Source organism: Solanum tuberosum, unplaced genomic scaffold, assembly GCF_000226075.1.
Source record: "Solanum tuberosum cultivar DM 1-3 516 R44 unplaced genomic scaffold, SolTub_3.0 scf00914, whole genome shotgun sequence".
Lineage (NCBI taxonomy): Eukaryota > Viridiplantae > Streptophyta > Magnoliopsida > Solanales > Solanaceae > Solanum > Solanum tuberosum.
The window spans coordinates 2529-9812 of NW_006239815.1; positions in this window are offsets into that span (position 1 = coordinate 2529).

Genomic DNA, 7284 nt, shown 5'->3' on the forward strand with positions numbered 1-7284 from the left:
TTAGATCCCAGTAAGGTTATAATAAGACTTGGTAATGCTTGAGTTTGTTTGAAAGGAGTAGTATTTGAGGTTTTAGTAAAAGGGGGCTTATTCCCAAGGGGGAGATCATGTGCTTAAGTAGCAATATTGATTGAGAGTCCCGATATCCTCATCCTTTTCTTCTATTCCTATTCTAGCTTGAGACCAATAGTCCTTTTTTGGGCTTGTTTTATGTTTAGGAGTCATGAGTGCATTAGAAATTTCCATGATCTCCTTATGTTATGCATGTTTTTGAAAGATTCTTATTTTGTATAAAATGGATTTTTCATGATTTACATGTTCCTCATGTTGTTGTGCATCTTAGTATGGTGATGGCATATTTGACTTCATGAGATGTTGTGATGAACATGCTCGGTTAAGTTTTTGATGAAATGGTGCATTGGCTCCATAATGTTGTGTTGAGCTTGCTTATAGTTGGAAAAGGTAATTCTTCCTATGACTATGTGATTAATGATGTTTGGAAGTATTTGTGAAGGCTCACTCCCAAGGGGGAGATGGTGTGCCTAGCTAATATTGTTGTTATGTGCTTATGTGTTGCCATGGCTTCTTTATATAATGCATGTTCATGAAAACTTGAGTTTTGAAAGAAAATGAGTTTATGTGAATTGTTTTCCCTCATGATGTAATGCATTGAGTATGAGTGCCTATTGTACTTCATGAGAAGAATATATGAGCATGCTTTAGTTAGGAGTTGAGAAATTCCTTCTTGAATGGAATGCTTTTTGAGAATAAATTGCATATGAGCTCCATGAGAGTATGGTGAGCATGTTATGACTAGGAGATGGAAGTTCCTCCTTAAACATGATTAGTTATGAAAATCTCATGCATGAATGGGCTGTTAGATATAAGTTCATACTTCTTTGTATTGCATTGAACATGTTGAGTTGGAGTGGATGTTTCCTCATTTGAATAAGTGCACATTGTGAATAGTGTATCTTGAGTTGTGCATTATTGTGATGTTTCATGTATGATGGAGTGCTAGTCTTGAGTCTTTAATTTCATAAAGTGTTTAAAGTGTCATTCGAGGATGAATGTTCCTAAGGGGGAGATATTGTAACACCCCGTAAAAACTAGTAAGACCTAGCTAAAGCTTAACGGAATCAAGTAGGTGAAACTAGAGCTTCATGTGTGAGTTTAGAGTTGGACATGTGAGTAAATGTTGTAAAACGAGTTCCCGAACTTAGAATGAGGTGTTTAGGGGTTAAACGTCCGGGTACGACTCCCCAAGGACCACCCTAGGGAACCTTGATGAGGACCCTAAAGCCTAACCCCCAAAGCTCACAAAATCTACCCCGATTAGCAAAACCTTGTGAACCACGGATGGGACCTATGGGGCGTAGGTCCATCCACGCCTCGTGGTCTTGCTCTATAGGTCAAGGCCTCATTTGTCATGTCTCAGATCCAAATCACGCCTTGACAGGACGGTCCGTGGACCCACCCACGGTCCGTGGGTGGGGGGGGGTCTGTGGATTATCACTGTTTTATTGGTTTGGTTCTGCCAAGTGTAGGGTCTATTTGGTAAATTGTTAATTAATTAGTTGTCATTAAGAGTCGGTTATTATGGGGTTATTTCACTAATATAAAGTAGTTTATGGTATTAAAACACCTTTCAATTAATCATAACCCAAGACCCAAATCAAATCCCAATTTCCCTCCTCTCCAAAATCTTCCTTGTAGAACTCCATTGAAGACCAAGAGTGTCACGACCCAGACCGTCGTGATTGGCACCCACACTAACACTCCAGTGGGAGAACCATTACTGCAACCCAAACTAATTAACTCAACCAAAAACTAAGGCATTTAAAGATACGGAAGCAGGTTTAAATGCATAAATTATATAAAGTTCCCATAAACTCCAAAGGTTTTTAACAAACAACTAATCAAACTAATGTGGAAAAACAACCCATAGAACCTCAAAGTCATTGTACCAAAACTCTACTAACGATGAGTCTAAGAACAAGGGGTACAACCCCGAAACTAAACAAACACCTTAAACAAATTGTCTAAGTCCGAAAAAAATGGACTTAAACAAGAGAGACCCATGGCAGCCTGAAAGAACTGGATCGCCCTTAAATCCGATCACGATCAATAGTCACCTAGCTGAAGTCTATCAATAGCCGTCTGAAGATGCCCTGTACTGAACAAAGAACAAGCAAATACAATATCAGTACACAACCACAGTGTACTGGTAGGATCACGCGGTTATCCCAATAAGTGTAACATACATTAGTCAATACAATAATATAATCACATGCACATATTGAACATATACAATATCATCAACACATACGAACAATTAACAGCTTCACGATTCTCACATATCACAGTTAAATGAATTTAGAGCAACATACCATCTTCCAATATCAATCATCATTAGATTTAAATGAACTCATCACAAGTAGATACACAACACAATTTAATGGTCCTCTCACGGAACCCAATTCAATGGTCCTCTTATGGAACCCAAACCCAAACAGTTAGCATACCGGAACGTGGTATCCGATCTCATAATTATGCCTAAACATGGCAAACTATCCCATAGTTATGCCGAAACATGGCAACCGATCCCATAATTATGCCGAAACGTGGAAACCGATCCAAGTTAGTTATGCCGGAACGTGATAGCCGATCCCATATTTATGCCGAAACGTGGCAACCGATCCAGTTAGTGTGTCGGATCGTGACACCCGCCCATTCAACAAACCACAATCACAATCACAATGTATATTCTTAGAATCATACAAGAAGAGGTGATTCATGGCATACAATTATTCAATTTTCCTCATTTACAACAAGTGTGATCAATAATGCAATACTTGCGTACATACATATATCATAATGAAACAAGAACAAACATACATCATACAATAATAGAATCACAACCATCACCTACCTCGAAACAAGCTTGAAACCCTAAGAAACTTGATCCCTCCCTTTCCAGATTCGTTCCGCTTGTTCTTGGTCTACAAACAATCAATATAATACGGGAATCAATAAACAATCATTAATTGCCCAAATTACTAACAAATTCTATGAACCCTAAATCAAACCCATGATCCCAATTATCCAAATTAGGGTTGTTTCCACCATAGAATCTATAACAAAACCCTCCACCATCAATATTCACCTATTCTATTACGTCTACGGATAAGACTCAAGAATGGTGAAAAACGAGTAGGAGTCGCCTGGGGTTCGTTCCTTAGCTCTAAAAATCGAAAAGTGCATAATGAGGTCGTTTAGGAGTTTATTAACAACTTTAATTGACGTCGAGCCCGCCACAACGGCCACCACCCCGCCGTAACGATAAAACTAAGCGCCAAGGCGGCATTCTCGAGATAGAGAGCTAATTCAAGAATTCCAAAATCCGCATTTAACAACACACCTCTAACCAGCGACGCTCAGAAAATACCATTTACGTCAAGATCAATTTCGAGAGTTCTACTCACTCAAATTCAATTCCGTAAAGTCGTACGGATTCTTTAACGATTTATCTAACTACTCATGCAATCAATCTCATAGATACTTCACCCGATTGTTACCAAATTTCCCTACACCTCGATGACTTCGATTTCGTCCAAATCTGGACTAGGTTGGAAAATCCAAAGTTACTACTCAAAAGTTTTCTGTCCCCAATTCTTTCCCCATTGGCTTTTCCCTAACGACGGAAATCAAGTCGTTACAATAGGTACCAATTTACCCATCACTCTTCCCTGAGTGATCAACTAGGAAAGACTAGCTAAAGTAAGGGTAGAGTAGTATCTGAATCATCAAATTATTGGGGATACTTCTCTCGCATGCCCTTCTTACCGAATCTCATTACCCACTAAGGGTTTCACATCTCCAACGTCAAATCAACCAATTGAATACCTACACATCCTCCCTTACAATGCCTCGATGAAGTCATCTCAATACTTGAGTGATAAATATTATTGTATGTAAACTTAACTAATCGATAAAACGATTTCCAACAACCACCAAGGTTGATTGTACACACGTCTTCCACATGTTATCAAGGATCTTGACATAATCATCAGGACTAATCCTTTCTCACATAAGCATGATAACATTCTAAATCAATACTCGCTACAATTAGAAGTGAACCTGAACCAACCAACATACAATCATAATACCCAACCAATCATAGTTCTTATCAACACCTCCATCTCACAACCCAATTTCCCATGAGCTTAAGTTATAAACATTTGATCTTTGAACATCAGATACTCGTCGAGAGATATGTCCAAGCATACAAGCCCTCTGACCACAGTATCGATTGTTGGATTTAGCAATTGTAAATTACCTCTTAAGAACAGTAGAATTGGACCTAATGATCCCCACATTCAACCACACATGATCGATACATGACCTCGACGACTAGAGGAAAATTAAGACTGTCGGATAACCACAATTACGCATGGTAGCTCTTCTATAAACTCTCATAAGCAAGGTGGTACATGTAGACCGACTAAAATACTTTAACCAAAACAACACCAATTATGTCATTCGAAATAACCAAATCTTCCCAATCTTCCCACTCAACAAAGAGAACATCGCAGGATTTGGTACTCCTAATCCACTACTAAGGATCCACCCACAAAAGTGAAAACACACGAGAGTATAACTAGTGAATCATACTCACAACGCTAACAATCATCATAAACACTCCGACCATTTATCTCACTCTAAACTAACACTTTTACATGAAAACCTTTCTTAGGTACTTAATAATCAATAATAATAAACTTTACGACTCAACCCAGGTGTAAGTCCTTTCAAATACTCAATACCGGGTACAATTGATCATTTCTCACCTTGCCAATTCATCAATAGTAATCAACCTTACGACTCAACCCAGGTGTAAGTCCTTTCAAATGCTCAATACTGGATATAATTGATCATTTCTCACCTTTCCAATTCATACCTTGACAAAATATATCACCACGAATGTAGACTTACAATGAAAAATCTGAATTGTAATTTTCACCATATAACACAATCCCTTTTTCTATCAACATTAGCTTGTACCTTGAAGATTTTTATGAATTCATGGATCTCCACTTATCATTTATTGCATCTCCATCGATCTTACCATATCCTTCGCTAAAATTCAATCGTACTCATTAATAAACTCAAAACAAGAACCAAGCACTTATCATCACACTCAAGCTAATGTCGTACACTCATTTCTCAAGTCCTTTCCAATAGTTTTTAACCAATCTGACAGACTTGTAACACTATTACCTTAGCCACAACAAAACGAATGAAATCACGCGTCTCTGAACCCAATTATCTACTCCTCTAAAGATAACTCTTTAGCCTTAAGAATCAAATAAATATTCTTGCTCTTGCCTCTCTCTAAAGGTTGTACTACATACCATTATTTTTCTTCATTATGACTCTAGCTCTTTAATTTCTATTTGAATGGTGTCCCACCATCTCTTAAAATTTCCTTACAACCACGTTATTCACCAAATATTAGAAAGCCACAACCTTAGATACTCGCAAGTCATAATTACTACACCAAATTTGCTTAGCCACAATCTTATTATATAGTTGCATCCCGTCACAATCTACCACGAACTCTTATTACCATTATGTTCAGTCAACCCTGACTATCTCTACAAGTCAACATTTTCATCAACATGACACCTCAAACTCAGGTATACTCATTGGGACCTTCTTTATCCATAAGCTTGTCATTTCGGTATTAATCCACTCCCTTATGGATTAAGATAAAATCATCAGTCCTCATAGTACCCTCTTTCTTCTTAACAAACAAGATAGGAGCTCCCCACAGGGAAGCACTAGGATAGATGAAACCTTTATCAAGAAGCCTTTGCATTTGAGCTTTAAGCTCTCTCAATTCTAACACCACATGAACAAACTCAATAGAGGGAGACTCACCCTCAACATCCCAAACATGAGACAAATAAGTCAAACAACCCCGCCCTGCCAGTTTCCTAGCCCGAATGGAGGATATTATCTTAGCTAGCTTAGGCTTGTACACCCCTTCCCACTCTAATCTTTCCCTACCGAGGATCTCTAGAGTTACCGACTTAGTATTATAATTATTCCCCGTATAATAGGGGGGACAACCAAGTCATGCCTAAGATTATATCAAGTCAGTCATATCCAGCGTAACCAAATCAACCCAAATCACAAAATCCCTAAACACAATCGGACAAACACAATATACAAGGGTGACTATGACTGACTCTTCAACTAAGGTAGAAACATGGATGGGGGCATCAAGTATATCACAAACCACATCAAATCCCAAGGCAATTGAACTGACACATACGCATAAGTAGAACCCGGATCAAACAAAACAATATCCATCTAGGCACAGACAAGAGTAGCACTAGTGACCACTGCATCACACACCTCAAACTCGGTCTTTCCCGAAAAAAGCATATAACTGAGCCCTGTCGTCTTGACAGGTAACCTCCTCACCTGGTTGCACTACTCTTATAACTGCATTACCATTTCGTCGACCTTCATGGCCTCACTGATTTCCTCCTCATATGCTAGGTTCTCTACAATTTTAACACACCTTATAACTTATATTCAATTGCTAAACACTGAATTAGATCGCGGGGTTAGTTTGGGTATGATTCGGGTCCATAATTGTGACTAGGGGAAAACAGGGAAGACAGGTTGAGGTTCTGCCTCGCCTCATCCCGCTCTGAAGGGAAAATTTTCACATTGGCGACCTCGCCTTGGCGGGAAGAATCTCGCCCCAGCAGCCATAACAGAAACAGAATCCCTGCCAACAATTTTTCTGGGTTTCTTTTCTTTCCCAATTTCCCCCCAAATGTCCCCAGCTATAACACATACATTTTTAGAATAATCTTCATAATTAGGATAATAATTGTCTTCCCCCAGTCAATCCCACGATGCAGGAACCAATTCATTCTTGTCAATTCAACACCACAACCCACACATGCCCAGGATACACCCAGACACTCACACGATCCTTAGTCAAATCTTTCTTTCACAACGAATTTCACAATACTCAAGTATTTACAACTTGCATAACTTCAACGACCAGGCCAACATATTGTACATATCAAAGTTCAGAAACACATTTATTGTGCACATAATCACCTCATCATATTCAAGCAATTACAACTTCACATTCACAGTTAATTCAGACAACCAGAAGCACGCATTCAAACTTTCCAAGATACAATTTACAGATAAGTCCAAATTTTTAATTAATTATTTGGCTCCATCGATGACCAT